This window comes from Myxocyprinus asiaticus, chromosome 12 (genome assembly GCF_019703515.2).
Source record: "Myxocyprinus asiaticus isolate MX2 ecotype Aquarium Trade chromosome 12, UBuf_Myxa_2, whole genome shotgun sequence".
Taxonomy (NCBI): domain Eukaryota; kingdom Metazoa; phylum Chordata; class Actinopteri; order Cypriniformes; family Catostomidae; genus Myxocyprinus; species Myxocyprinus asiaticus.
In genome coordinates, this window is record NC_059355.1 from 48,864,345 (window position 1) to 48,880,440 (window position 16,096).

The following is a 16,096-nucleotide window of genomic DNA, read 5'->3' on the forward strand; positions in this document are numbered from 1 at the left end:
ACAGAGCTGATGATATTCTAAAAATCTTCGTTTGTGTTCAGCAGATGAAAGAAAATCATACCTCATCTGGGATGGCATTAAAGTGAGTTAATGATACGAGAATTTTCATTGTTTGGGTGAACTACCTCGTTAAGGAGTATGAAGGAGACTTGAAACAAGAGTTAATATCTTATGTCTTTTGCTTCTTAAGTAATTGTTTCTTGTTTTAAGGATATTTAGATATTTTTACTGGGAAATAAGACAAAAAAAAAGTGATTGCATCACCACCCCTTCAAGTGGCAAGTCTTATTGAAAATGAATGAATTACAGTCAATTTGCCATTGAAAATCACTGTCCATGAGTCTTCAGATCTGTTTATTTTTACAAAAATTTGCTTTAATTTTAGTTAGCATTTTGTCACATCATATTTATTAATTTCAGTCCATTTGACTCTAATTCTATGCCACTTTCAATATGCTAATATTCTCAATTTTACTTTATTACATGCCATTTTAGTCAATAAAAATAACTTTGTAGTGCAAAAAGACAAAAGTTTTATACTCTAACAGACTAAAATAATATAACAGGTAAAAACCTGGAATAATTTACAAATGTATGTGCAGTATTGTTTTAGATGGCCATCAGTCTACCAGTCTCTTTATGTTTGTCTTTTCTTTTTAGCTTAGCACATAAACTCTCCTCAAAACTCAAGCATGCTATGCTATGCTAGGCTATGCTAACTGGTAAGCCTGTTTTGTGTACTTGGCCTACAAGATGATGTCACACAAATATGTAGCAAAACAGTTGAATTAAAAGTTGTGAAGGTGATCTTCTTGATAGACACTCTTTGTGTACGTCTGTGTGTATTTCTGGGGGGTGGAAGCAAGAGAAGAGGATGAAAGAGGCAAAGCAAGGCCAAGGGTGGGAGGGGAGCTGCATGTAAACATCCTGCGGGCATCGGGAGTCATCCTGGGAAATATTTATCTTAGCTGGTAACGCAAAGAGGCAGCCAAAGCCTTCATCTGGCCCTCAGCTATTTTCTCCGAAAAATAGGGGGGCAGGAGAGATGCAGACGAAGGCTGATAGACAGGGAGCGAGAGAGTACCATGAACGCAAACGGCTAAGGATGTCAACCAATCCAAGAGGGCAAAAGAAAGAGAGGAGTAGAGTAATAGAGGAGAAGAATGGATAAATGGATGTAGACAAGGAATGTTGGTGTGGGGGTGATGAGTATCTGGGGGGCAGGGCGCTCAGGCGCAAGGGATGGCTGGCATCAGAAGACCTGGAAGCGAGGCGTGATGGGGATTTTGGAGATGGAGGGAGAAACCTGGGGCAGAAGACTGAATGTGTATGTTTGCGTCTAGTTCCCTATGATGTAAATCAGTATATTGTGAGCATACATTTAGGCTTTAGCAAAGGCCTTTAGCCAATTAACATTGGGACATTGATGACTCGATTACAAGTTAGAGCGTTAAAGGGACAGTTCACTTTAAAGCCAGAGTTTATCCAAGTTTTTATCCCTTTAAGGCCAGAAACATACTTTACGCAAGTATGCAAATGTGAATTCTTAGCCAACAGAACACATCGCAAGGGTGGGTTCCTTTTAAGCACATTTAACACATTTTTGAGTTGCTATGGCAGTAATCAACATCAGTTCTCAAGGGGGCAGTTACCTTCAAAAATCTGTCCATTACACTGGATGTGTTATAACTAAAACAGTAAACTATGAATGTCAACAGTTTTACTAACTTGCTCAGCAAGATTCTCTTCAACTTTTGCTTTACTGTCTGTGAGAGTAGTAGACCTGAAAGAGAAAACTGACCATAGAAGGCGGCAGTTTATGCTAATGTCTGTTATAGCACCTCCTTGAAAAGTTGAGAATGCACCACATACTTGTTTTGAGTCACAAGTGTGGTCTGACACTTTTCGTAACAAAGGGGTTATTTTACACTGGGTCACTTTATGCGTTTTAACCGATCGGATAGCTATCTGATCATACACACGCACTGGGCAAAGTCACTTGGAATCAAATATTAAATCACATCTTTTAAATTTGCTGACCAGCATTAGCATAATCACGGAAGTAAACTCTTTTTTTATTTGCAGTTCAAGATTGGATTTATATATCCGTTTGCCGGAGACACATTTATGTGGCCAAGTGTAAATGTAAAGTGCATAGCAATCCGATCAGTAAAAACGCATGAAGTGACCAAGTTTAACTACCCCCAAAATGATGAATGAAATCAAGCTTACATAACTAAATGTTTTAGCACTCATGTACTTTCGTAGATTACAGACAACTCTTTGCTTAATAGGAAACTTTGATTTAGTGATATCTTACTGGTATCATTTTTTTATTTTTTTTTTAACATGAAATTTAGCTTTAACAATATCTTTCTGGTATTATTTGTTTAACTGGAAATTGGGCTTTCGTGATATCTTTCTGGTATTCATAGGTGTAGATTTAGGTAGGCATGATAGCGACATGTCCCTACCAACTATCAGAAAATCGGAAATGTCCCGACCAACATTTGAGAAATGTTACCGCACAGAAAATGCTGTACTTTGTACTAGGTTTTATTTTATTTTAACAACTATTAAAGGTCCTTAGTATAGTGTGGTGGTGGCATAGTGGACTAAAGCACTGAACTGGTAATCAGAAGGTTGCTGGTTCAATCCCCACAGCCACCACCATTGTGTCCTTGAGCAAGGTACTTAACTCCAGGTTGCTCCAGGGGGATTGTCCCTGTAATAATGGCACTGTATGTCGCTTTGGATAAAAGCATCTGCCAAATGCATAAATGTAAATGTAGTATAATTATTCATGTATGAATTATTGTCCTACCTCTTCTGAAACGGCTCATAAACTGAGTTGTCACGTGGCACCTGTTACTTTTCTCAGCACTGAGCAGGATTTACCAATCACAGTCGTTTCTAAGATTAAAAAAAAAAAAGATCATGTTCTAGAGATTACAGGGGCGGATTTCCATTGGTATTTTACGTCCAATCCTTGAACTTAATAGATTTTCCCAATATTTTTGAATTTTATCCTTGCAATTTGTCCCTACCAACTTTCAAACCAAACCTACACCCTTTCAGGTATTATTTGTTTAATTTTAAATTAAGCTTTAGCAATGTCCTTCTGGTATTATTTGTTTAACGTTTAGTGTTGTGAAAAAATGATAGGTTGTGCAAGAAAATCACAGACATGTTTGATTAAAATTACATTCACAGTACATCTGTGAAACGCAAATTTATGTAACCCCGTCTGAATAGGACTTTAGCCTATATGTATGTGTGTTGGCGAGTGTTTGGGGCAGGTGTTATCCGAAGTGAACTTCAGCGTGAATTTTGGCCTCATCTGACACTGTGCAACATTTTCAAAGCTTGATACACAGAATCGCAGAAGGAAACGGTCACACCTTGTAGCTTTTGCACTCTACATGCACACACAGGGGGCATATACTGTATGTGGACAAGCATGTGGACAGAATATTCAGCTGAATACATAATACACTGCCATCAACATTAAGATAATGCAATCAAATGTGACGGCAGTGAGCGGGAGATGGTAAGACACAGAGGCACGTATATATTTCTCATGCAGGGCTATGTATATGATGTATAGGGTATGGAAATCTCTGGACATTGGCCCTGTGGTATAGCTGTTCCTTATGCTGTTGAAATGACACAATAGATTCATATTCAACCCAGAAAGATCATCTTGGAATATCTGGATAATGACATTCATGTTTGCTGACTTTGTGCTTTACTTCACTGTATGCACTTGTGGTCAGCCGAATAGTGTTGTTAGTTTCCAATACAGAAGAATAGACAGCTATAGATATAGCCTATATATATATATGAACACTTAATTTACACATCATTTAATCAAAATTCACTAAAAATACTGGAAAAAATGTGCATCCCTAACTCCTAACCTGAAGGCATGTCTTATCGCTCATTGTCAAGAACGTCAAAGAACGTGTGTGTTTAGCTTTTTTTGGGAGCAAAATAGTACTGAAAAGTTGGCTAAATCTGTCAAAACCAACGCAACTATACGCAGAAATCATACGGATTCATACGTTGGCTAAATTGTATGAAATCGTACGAGTTGGGTTATATGAATTCGTATGTGTTTTACAACAGCCAATCAAGTGACTCTCCCTTTTCTTCTTCTAAAACGTGACAATTACTTTCTTCGGTCATACATAACATGCTCTTTCTGTTCAAATCATGCTTTTGGACTCTACTCTATGGTTCGGTTTAGATATGGGTTTGGGTAAGGGCATAAAATGAAGAAGCATGTACACAACATCTGACACGTGAACTTTCGCTTACTTCCACATTACACATCAGGGGATTTGCACATCTAGAATTCGTATAATGTACTAACTTGTGCGATTTTATATGAATTGGCCATCTTATATGAATTTGTAAGATCAGGATGTTGACCTCAAAGGGATGCCTTGCAATGTAAAATGATTCAATTAATTTGAGTTCTGTCAGTCGATTAAAGTATTTTATCTTGGATAATTGCATGATTTTTCAAAGTTAATCGAGATAAATCATAGATTTATAAAAGTGCTGAAATTTTACTTTGTACTTCTTTTCCTGTCAAAATGCATTTAGTTTCTTAGAATTCTTTTTTTTTTTTTTTTGCAACAATATTTTACATTTTCCAAACAAAACATTCCACAGTATAAAGACAGAAATGCACTAAAATAGCACCAAATATTCAAGTTACTTTAAACGTTTCCCAAATTGTGAGTGGGAGTTTGACTGATTGTAAGTACTAGTCCTGTAGTTTTCATTGTGCGTATTCATTGAATTTATTTGCTTTAAAGAAAAGTTAACGTAAGTGAATGAGGGCCAATTTTTTAACGTTAAAATACTCACTTTTGCAACTGTATAGTCGCAAATAGTCGCAAGACATGAACAATATGCATGTAAACATGATTTTAGTGTAATAAAATCACTTACTAACCTTTTCTGTGAAAAGTTATTGCCATTTTTACAGTTTCATTGCCATGATGATGTAATGTCAACAAAACCTATAACCCTAAAATTACTGTAAAAATGACAATTTAAACAACTTTAAATCTCAAATAATACACAAGTTTTAACAGAAGATTTAATGTAAGTGCTTTTATAAAATTATAAGCTTCACATTTCTGCCTTTAAACCCTCCAAAAATTGGCCCCATTCACTTCCATTGTAAGTGCCTCACTGTAACCTAATTTTTCCATTTATGAATGAAATTAATGAAAATGAGGGACGAGTCGAAATACATTTTTGTTGTAATCAATTTTATGCCACAAATGCTGTCGGTTGAGCTTAACTGAACCTGGAACATTCCTTTAAGCATTTAAAATTAATCACAGGTGTTCACGTGTTATTCTCAACTGTTCTAGTTAATTAAAAAAGTTAATAATAATAATAATAATAATAACTATTATTATTATTATTATAAATCAAATATAATAATTAAAGAAATAAGTAATAAACTAAGGTAAAACAAATGAATTAAAATGAAGAATACAATTTATTTAATTAAATTATTATTATTATTATTTTCTTTTAGGGGTAGGTTTAAAGATATTGTGTAATTATAATTAGCGTAATGCTTAAACAATTAAAGTAATAGTTGACCCAAAAATGAAAATTCTGTCATCATTTACTCACCCTCATGCCATCCCAGATGTGTATGACTTTTTTCGTCTGCAGAACACAACTGAAGATTTTTAGAAGAATATTTCAGCTCTGTAGGTCCATACAATGCAAGTGAATGGTGACCAGAACTTTGAAGCTCCAAAAAGCACATAAAGGAAACATAAAAGTAATCCATACGACTCCAGTGGTTTAATCCATGTCTTCAGAAGCAATATCATAGGTGTGGGTGATAAACAGTTTAACATTTAAGTCCTTTTTCACTCTTAATCTCCACTTTAACTTTCACTTTCAGATGTAAAAGTGAAAGTGGAGATTTAGAGTAAAAAAAGGAATTACATTTTGATCTGTTTCTCACCCACAACTATTATATCGCTTCTGAAGATATAGATTAAACCACTGGAGTCGTATGGATTACTTTTATGTTTCCTTTATGTGCTTTTTGGAGCTTCAAAGTTCTGATCACCATTCACTTGCATTGTATGGACCTACAGAGCTGAAATATTCTTCTAAAAATCTTCATTTGTGTTCTGCAGACGAAAGAAAGTCATACACATCTGGGATGGCATGAGGGTGAGTAAATGATGACAGAATTTTCATTTTTGGGCGAACTATCCCTTTAAGGAAATGATTTATTGCAGTGATGTGGGTGTGTCCAGCAAGACAACAAAGTTGAGTTTAATATTATCCAAATGAGCTGCAATGGAACATGGCAACTACCAATGGGAAACTCAGCAAACAGTGTGAATGAGGCATAAAACATTGTGAATATAATCCTTTAGCAATGTATTGTATTTGAGTAAGTGCTTGAAAAATTACATCATCCGCAGGAAAATTAAACAGTTGCATAGATGTTTCAGCAATGTACGTATGCTATCTTGGTACAAATGTTATCTTCAAAAAAAAAATAAAATAAATCATTTTTGAAGTAATATTAAGCAGCACTGATTCTATGTTTTATCTTGGGTTACTCGAAAGTCACATGGCGGTCGCTAACAATAAATAATAATACTGCACAAATGTTTTTATTTATTTCTTTTTTTTTTTATAAGTATTTTTGTTTTGTTTTCCAGTTAAAGAGTATGTGCTGTGTATGTGTGTGTGTGTGTGTGTGTGTGAGAGAGAGAGAGAGAGAGTTATTTCAAACAATTAGTGTCTGTATTACTCATACAGTAACAATGTCTTCAATAAGTAGTCAAGGGCGTAGCAACCGTAGGGGACATGTCCCACGCACTCTTTAAAAAAGGTGATTATGTCCCCCGCAATTTTTCAAGCTAAACCCATATTGAGTTCAAATGGTGGATTTGTATACAGTATTCTTTGTGTTTTGTTACTTTGGGCTGACTGAGCGACCATCCAGCCAATCACACGTGAGTTTCATGAGTCAAAACAACCCTTACATAATAGGCCGTCAGTCAGACAGTCTAATCAATGTGGCTTCGTTCATTTCTACAAAGTTGCTTTCAAAAATGCTCATTTATCCATGTTTTTTATCGGCATTGATGTTGATCTAAATGAATAATCTAGAGATGAGGAACACACAAATGAGAGTTATTCATCGGCATATCGTTCTTGATTGGCAGCATTATGTGAAATGCACTGCAGAAAAAAAAACAAAGGAGAATCCTTCTTTTAAGCATACATTGTAGGTGGAGTTTATATCAGCGCATAAGTCTTCAGTTATGCTTTTTACATAATGTTTGATCGGTTGTTTTTGCCAATTTAATCAGATTACTAGATCTGCGTTAAATATGTGAAGCTATTTTTAATATCAGCTCCTGTTTTTTGTCGGTGTGCAGTCGACAAACTGAAAACGAAAATTTAGTAAAAAAGGACTTAAATATTGATCTGTTTCTCACCCACACCTATCATATCACTTCTGAAGACATGGATTAAACCACTGGAGTCGTATGGATTACTTTTATGCTGCCTTTATGTGCTTTTTGGAGCTTCAAAGCTTTGACCCCCAATTGACTTGCATTGTATGAACCTACAGAGCTGAAATATTCATCTTAAAATCTTTATTTGTGTTCAGCAGAAAATCATACACATCTGGGATGGCATGAGGGTGAGTATTTGGGTGAACTATTGCTTTGAGTTTTTACTCCCCAAAGATTAGTTTAGTAATGATTTATAATCATTTAAGGAAATACATATGGATACAATGTGGATCAAGCTTAAATGTCATTTGTCACTTTACCCATATTCACCCTATATTATAAAAATTGCAACATTTACAATCCACATTAAACATGAAAATACCACTTGATAGAGGTAACACAAGACTGCCCTGAGAACCGAAATTATATTAGACTTTTTAAATTACATCAGAAAACGCTCGGCTTTGGCAGCCATAAATAAAAATAAATAATAATAAAAATACTAAAACTAAAATCTAAACTAAACTAAAACTAACAGACAAACTGTGAAAAATAACAAAAATAAACGTTCTTTTTTTTTTTTTTTGACAATTTGAATATAAAATAGAAATAATAACTAAATAAAAAATCTAAAACTATAATAACACTGATGTAGAAATGCTTTTTTATACATGAAACTCATTATAATTATTATAAGACTATTATTGTTGCATTTTGATAAAAGTCACTCACAAACTCTAGGGAAATGATAGATTTGCTTTGTTCTTATAATGCTTAAAACCTCTACTAAAGTCTCTGTAGGTCTGTAAACATACACATTTTAAAGGATTACATTTTTCTTTTGACTGTTGATTCAGTGACTAACTCATTTCACACAAGACACTCATTAGTCACCACCTTCTGGCATCACCAGAAATGGTCACTGAACGCATCATTAAATGGATCTGATCGAATTTTGGTGAACGTAGTCAAAACACTCGAGCTACTTGGATACATTTAAATCCCACAATGCACAAGCACAGAGTAAAAATAAAATTGTGCACATGCACAATTGTCATTACTGTAATTGATTAAATTACTGAGCTTGTGCTCAGTGTTTTATTGTCATGTGTGAAACAGAAACAAGTGCTCTACAAGATGCCCTTATTTTTGCAGCTAATTTTGCAAGATTTTGTAATTTTGCAATACTTGAATCTTTAAAATACGCCAAATATTAAAAGCATATACTATGTATATATTAATATAATACTTATAGCATATATTAATATATACTGTAATATATAAATTCTACTCTGTAAGTGTTTGGTCTGTGGGAGCCAACTACTGACAGCTGTGTCCCCCCCACTTTTAAAATGACTGCTACGCCCCTGTAAGTAGTATTTTGGAATTAATTTCCATTTGCATCTTTTTTTCTTTCTTTTTTTTTTTTTTTCTCCCCAATTTGGAATGCCCAATTCCCACTACTTACTAGGCCCTCATGGTGGCACGGTTACTCACCTCAATCCAGGTGGTGGAGGACAAGTCTCAGTTGCCTCCGCTTCTGAGACTGTCAATCTGCGCATCTTATCACGTGACTCATTGTGCATGACACTGCAGAGACTCACAGCATGTGTAGGCTCATGCTACTCTCCGCGATCCACGCACAACTTACCACACGCCCCATTGAGAGTGAGAACCACTAATCGTGACCACAAAGGGATTACCCCATGTGACTCTACCCTCCCTTGCAACTGGGCCAATTTGGTTGCTTAGGAGACCTGGCTGGAGCACACCCTGGATTTGAACTCGTGACTCCAGGAGTGGTTGTCAGCGTCAATACTCACTGAGCTACCCAGGCCCCAATTTGCATCTTTCTTAATTAATTCGATATCATCACATTCCTTCCTTTTCCTTTTGAGCATCAGCAGCTCATTAACTGGAAAGATAATTTAGATTGCCTTAAGCTGGATAAAACAGTGCTTTATTATACTGTATGATTCCTGTGATAAGTGGATAATAAGTAGATTTTATTCCATGAGAGGGAAAAAAACGTTTTGATTTAATTAGTGATGTTTGCTCTACACCCTATAGGAACTGTTTAGCAGTGCAGTAAAATGACTCAGAACACTTTAGCAACCAAATAGCAACACTGTAGCAACATGGCAGAGATTTTAGCATGGGCAAGTGCCACTCACTTTATTTTTCTTTTTTTATATATATAAAATGAAAATCTTGTAACAGTTGTGTTTCCTCTGCTGTTACTCAGGGCATTTTGAGACAATGCAAACAGATGTAGAGAGAGTTAGAGACGTGTGGAGACATGCACAGTTTCATTAGAAGTAAGTGACTGTATTGAAGAAACTGAGAGAGAACACACACACACACACACACACACACACACACACACTGCATGAGTAAGCGGGCCAGTTATTATTTGCATGATTTATTGCAACAAGTCTGTGTTTGTTTGTGTAGTGAGTGCTGACACAAATTCTGTTTGCTCACAATATTGTCAGGAAAATTCTGTCATCATTTAAAAACCTCATGTCCCCTTACATATTGGTCTGTTTCACTTTTATGAACTTTTATGTTGCTTTTTTTTTTCTTCTCATTTTAGAACTTGACAGCCAGTATCATAATTAATTTTCGTTGTATGGAAAAGATTGGCCAGTGCAATCTTCAACATTTCTTCTGTGTTCCATGAAATAAATAAAGTCATACAGGTTTGGAATAACATGAGAGTGAATGAATGTTGACAACATTTTCATTTCGCACTGAACTATTCCTTTAAACACATGCAAACTGCTTTAGCCACACAGTGCATTACACTTCAAGAGTGAAAACCAAACCAATTTATCATAATTTGTCTCTTCTAATAGTTCCCATCAAGAGCGCAGCAAGCATTTTCATAATAAACATGCCACAACATCGTCCTTGTTTTATTTTCTGACAAGAGAAAGTCTCACACAACTGAACTGTATAGAATTTAATAGAACGCTAGGTCCCAATGCATGCTGGTTATCTCTGACTGGGTATTAAATAATAAACACTGCAAGTTTAAATGTAGTTACACATTACATGCAACAAATGCACCGCTGTTACAGATATTGCACAATGACATCCGATTACATTGTGTTTGTTATACTATTGATATTAGAGAGGCTTTAAATGCAGACTTAAACTGATAGTTCCACAGAAAGAAAAAAGTCATATGGGTTTGCAACTACATGAGGGTGAATAAATGATGACAGATTAGAACTATTTCTTTAAATGATTGTCTGAAGGAAATATTTTTTGTGCAGTTTGAAATGTACAGCTAACACGTATGCTATACGAGCCTTTTTACACTCTGCAAGGGGAAGAGAGGCGTATATTATGCAAGAGCCCGTGGTGTTGGAAGGGCAAATTACATCGCTGTCTCTTCCAGTGAGCGTCACATTGTCACACTCATACTCTTGTCCTACCCCAGAGCTCATTGTAGACCCGCAGAACACACACGGACATACACGCACACTATTTATCAGCATCAAGAAGTCATTGCACACCATAAAAACAATATTTCTATTCAAGTGTTATTGAGTAAGACAAAAGACATTCAGAAGAACTTTAAAGTCAACATGAAATTAAAATGAACTCTATTTATAACTGATAAATACGTAAATACGTGTTTCTGTTAGCATGATGCTAAGCTAAAAAGTGATATTCTAATTAGCATAAAAATACACAGCGCACACATACACTGGGTGAAAGAGTCTGATAATAATAATAATAATAATAATAATAATAATAATAATAATTGACCTATTTCTCAGCATTATGTTTTTTGGAATTAAATATTTTTTAGAATATGTCTCACATCAAGTTTTATCTTGGCTGATTTCTCCAATCAGAGCTGTGGGTGGTGGTTGCCAGCAGCAATGCTATGTGGTTGCTAAGGTGTTCTGAGTGATTTTACTGTGTTGCTTTGTGGTTGATGTGATGTTCTTGAATGCTTTTTAGCGTGTTGCTACATGTGGTTGTGGAGGTGTTCTAAGGATGTCGCTTTGTGGTTGCTAAGATGTTCTTGAGTGTTGTTTAGTGTATTGCCATGTGGTCACTAAGCTGTTCTGATGTTTTTTTTTTTTTTTAATTTTATGTGTTGCTATGTGGTTGCTAGGATGTTCTTGTGTGCTTTTTAGAGTATTAGTATGTGGTTGCCAAGGTGTTCTGCATTTGAGCATGTTACTGTGTGGTTGCTAAGGTGTTCTTGAGTGTTTAAGTGTGTTGCTATGTAGTTACTAAGGTGTTCTGAGTGTTTTCCAAACTTATTGCTGTGTTGTTGCTGAGGTGCTTTTTAGTGTGTTGCTTTGTGGTTGCTAGGACGTTCTTGAGTGTTTTTTTAGTGTGTTGTTATGTGGTTGCTAAGGTGTTCTGAGTTTTAGCATGTTGCTATGTAGTTGCTATGGTGTTCTTGAGTGTTTTTAGTTTGTTGCTTTGTAGTTGCTAGGATGTTCTTGAGTGTTTTTTAGTGTGTTGCTATGTGGTTGCTAAGATGTCCTGAGTGTTAACACGTTGCTATGTGGTTGCAAAGGTATTCTTGAGTGTTTAAACGTGCTGCTATGTGGTTAATAAAGTTTTTTTGTGTATTTTAAGCATGTTGCTAGGTGGTTGCTAAGGTGTTCTTGAGTGTTTTTTAGTGTGTTGTTATATGGTTGCAAAAGTATTCTGAATATGTTTTTAGCATGTCTCTATTTGGTTGCTAGAATGTTCTTGAGTGTTTTAAGCATGTTGCTTTGTGTTTGCTAAGGTGTTCTGAGTGTTAACGTGTTGCTGTATGGTTGCTAAGGTGTTCTCGAGTGTTTAAGCATGTTGCTATGTGATTACTAAGATATTCTGCGTGTTTTAGCATGTTGATATGTGGTTGCTAAGGCGCTCTTGAGTGTTTTCTAAACTTGTTGCTCTGTTGTGGCTAAGGTGTTCTGAGTGTTTTTTAGTGTATTGCTGTGTGGTTGCTAAGGTGCTTTAGTGTCTTGCTATGTGGTTGCAAAGGTGTTTTTAGTGTGTTGCTTTGTGGTTGCTAGGACGTTCATGAGTGTTTTTTAGTATGTTGTTATGTGGTTGCTAAGGTGTTCTTAGTTTTAGCATGTTGCGATGTAGTTGCTAAGGTGTTCTTAGTTTTAGCATGTTGCGATGTAGTTGCTAAGGTGTTCTTGAGTGTTTTTAGTTTGTTGCTTTGTTGTTGCTAGGATGTTCTTGAGTGTTTTTTAGTGTGTCGCAATGTGGTTTCTAAGGTGTTCTCAGTGTTAACATGTTGCTATATGGTTGCTAAGGTGTTCTTTAGTGGGGTTTTTTAGCATGTTGTTATGTGGTTGCAGAGGTGTTTTGAGTGTTTTTAGTGTGTTGCACTGTGGTTGATAGGATGTTCTTGAGTGTTTCTTTTTGGTTTTTTTTGTTTTTTTTACATGTTGCTATGTAGTTGCAAAGGTGTTTTGTGTGTTCTTAGTGTGTTGTGTTGCTTTGTGTTTGCTAAGATGTTCTTGTATATTTCTATGTGGTTGTTAAAGTGTTCTATGAATTAGCATGTTGCTGTGTGGTAGCTAAGGTGTTCTCAATTGTTTTATGTTGGACGTTCTTCAGAGTTGTTTTTTAGCATGTCTCAATGTGCTATCTAAGGTGTTCCTGAGTGTTTTCAGTGTGTTCCTTACAAAAATCTAGAGGTGCCACAAACTTGCTGCAAACAAATTTTGTGGCAAATCTAGATTTTTGTAAGGGTTGGTATGCGGTACGTTGTTCTGAGTATTTTTTTAGCATGTCACTATGTGACACTAAGGTGTTCTGAGTATTTTTAGCGTGTCTCTATGTGGTTGCTAGGATGTTCTGAGTGTTAACATGTTGCTGTTTGGTTGCTAATGTGTTCTCAAGTATTTAAGCATGTTGCTATGTGGTTACTAAGGTGTTCTGAGTGTTTTAATGTGTTGTTGTGTGGTTCCTAAGGGGCTCTTGAGTGTTTTCCAAACTTGTTGCTGTGTGGTTACAAAGGTGTTTTGAGTGTTTTTAGTGTGTTGCTTTGTCGTTGCTAAGGTGTTCTGAGTTTTAGCATATTTCTATGTAGTTGCCAAGGTGTTCTTGAGTGTTTTTAGTTTGTTGCTTTGTAGTTGCTATAATGTTCTCGAGTGGTTTTTAGTGTTTTGCTATGTGGTTGCTAAGGTGTTCTGAGTATTAATATGTTGCTGTTTGGTTGCTAAGGTGTTCTCGAGTGTTTAAGCATGTTGCTATGTGGTTGCTAAGGTGTTCTGAGTGTTTTTTAGCATGTTGTTATGTGGTTGCTAAGGTGTTTTGAGTGTTTTTAGTGTGTTGCTTTGTGTTTGCAAAGGTATTCTGAGTGTTTTTTAGCGTGTCTGTATGTGGTTGCTAGGATGTTCATGAGTGTTTTTTAGTGTGTCGCAATGTGGTTTCTAAGGTGTTCTCAGTGTTAACATGTTGCTGTGTGGTCGCTAAGGTGTTATTGAGTGTTTAAGCATGTTGCTGTGTGTTTACTAAGGTGTTCTGAGTGTCTTAGCATGTTGTTATGTGGTTGCTAAGGTGTTCTTGAGTGTTTTTCAAACTTGTTGCTGTGTGGTTGCAAAGGTGTTTTTAGTGTTTTTAATGTGTTGCTTTCTGGTTGCTAAGGTGTTCTGAGTTGTAGCATATTGCTATGTAGTTGCTAAGGTGTTCTTGAATGTTTTTAGTTTGTTGCTTTGTAGTTGCTAGAATGTTCTTGAGTGTTTTTTAGTGTGTCGTTATGTGGTTGCTAAGGTGTTCTGAGTGTTAACATGTTGCTGTTTGGTTGCTAAGATGTTCTCGAGTGTTTAAGCTTGTTGCTATGTGGTTGCTAAGGTGCTCTTGAATGTTTTTCAAACTTGTTGCTGTGTGGTTGCAAAGGTGTTTTGAGTGTTTTTAGTGTGTTGCTTTGTGGTTGCTAAGGTGCTCTTGAGTGTTTTTTTAGTTTGTTGCTTTGTGGTTGCTAAGGTGTTCTAAGTATTAACATTTTGCTATGTTGTTGCTAAGGTGTTCTTGAGTGTTTTTAGCATGTTGTTATGTGGTTGCAAAGGTGTTTTGAGTGGTTTTAGTGTGTTGTTTTGTGGTTACTAGGATGTTTTGATTGTTTTTTTAACATGTTGCAATGTGGTTACAAAGGTGATTTAGCATGTTGCTATGTGTTTGCAAAGGTATTCTGAGTGTTTTTTAGTGTGTCTCTATGTGGTTGCTAGGATGTTCATGAGTGTTTGTAGCATGTTGCTAAGTTGTTATTGAGTTTTTAAGCATGTTGCTATGTGATTACTAAGGTATTCTAAGTGTTTTAGTATGTTCTTATGTGGTTGCTAAGGTGCTCTTGAGTGTTTTCCAAACTTGTTGCTGTGTTTTTGCTAAGGTGTTCTATGTGTTTTTATTATGTGCTATGTGGTTGCTAAGGTGTTCAGCATGTTGCTATGTGGTTGCTAAGATGTTCTTGAGATTTTTTTTTAGCATGTTGCTATGTGGTTGCTAAGGTGTTCTTGAGTGTTTTTAGCATGTTGCTATGTGGTTGCTAAGGTGTTCTTGAGGTTTTTTTATCATGTTGCTCTCTGGTTGCTAAGGTGTTCTGGGTTTTAGCATATTGCTATGTAGTTGCTAAGGTGCTCTTGAGTGTTTTCCAAACTTGTTGCTGTATTTTTGCTAAGGTGTTCTATGTGTTTTTAATATGTGCTATGTGGTTGCTAAGGTGTTCAGCATGTTGCTATGTGGTTGCTAAGATGTTCTTGAGATTTTTTTAGCATGTTGCTATGTGGTTGCTAAGGTGTTCTTGAGTGTTTTTTAGTGTGTTGCTATGTGGTTGCTAAGGTGTTCTTGAGTGTTTTCCAAACTTGTTGCTGTGTGCTTGCAAAGGTGTTTTTAGTGTGTTGCTTTCTGGTTGCTAAGGTGTTCTGGGTTTTAGCATATTGCTATGTAGTTGCTAAGGTGTTCTTGAGTGTTTTCAGTTTGTTGCTTTGTAGTTGCTAGAATGTTCTTGAGTGTTTTTTAGTGTGTCGCTATGTGGTTGCTTAGGTGTTCTGAGTATTTTCCAAACTTGTCGCTGTGTGGTTGCAAAGGTGTTTTGAGTGTTTTAGTTTGTTGCTTTGTGGTTGCTAAGGTGTCCTAAGTATTAACATTTTGTTATGTTGTGCTAAGGTGTTCTTGAGTGTTTTTAGCGTGTTGTTATGTGGTTGCAAAGGTGTTTTGAGTGTTTTTAGCGTGTTGCTTTGTGGTTTCTAGGATGTTTTGTGTGTTTTTTTAACATGTTGCAATGTGGTTACAAAGGTGTTTTGAGTATTTTAGCATGTTGCTATGTGTTTGCAAAGGTATTCTGAGTGATTTTTTTAGTGTGTTTCTATGTGGTTGCTATTGTCTATACTTGCTGAGCCACCCAGGCCCCCATTCTTGAGTGTTTTTTAGCATGTTGCTATGTGGTTGCTAAGGTGTTTTGTGTGTTTTTTAGCGTGTTGCTTTGTGGTTGCTAAGGTGTTCTTGAGTTTTATTGGCATGTTGCTATGTGGTTACTAAGGTGTTCTTGAGGTTTTTTTAGCATGTTGCTATGTGGTTGCTAAGGTGTT

At 36.0% G+C, this 16,096-nt stretch overlaps 1 long non-coding RNA gene across 1 annotated transcript in view; it reads left to right on the forward strand.

The window, feature by feature from the left end:
* Positions 1 to 7,684: 7,684 nt before the first annotated feature.
* Positions 7,685 to 16,096, forward strand: part of LOC127449605 (uncharacterized) — a 57,036-nt gene continuing 48,624 nt past the window's right edge. The window contains exons 1-2 of the long non-coding RNA XR_007898761.1: positions 7,685 to 7,717; positions 9,775 to 9,847. This is a non-coding gene — a long non-coding RNA (uncharacterized LOC127449605). The remainder of the gene's footprint in view (positions 7,718 to 9,774; positions 9,848 to 16,096) is intronic.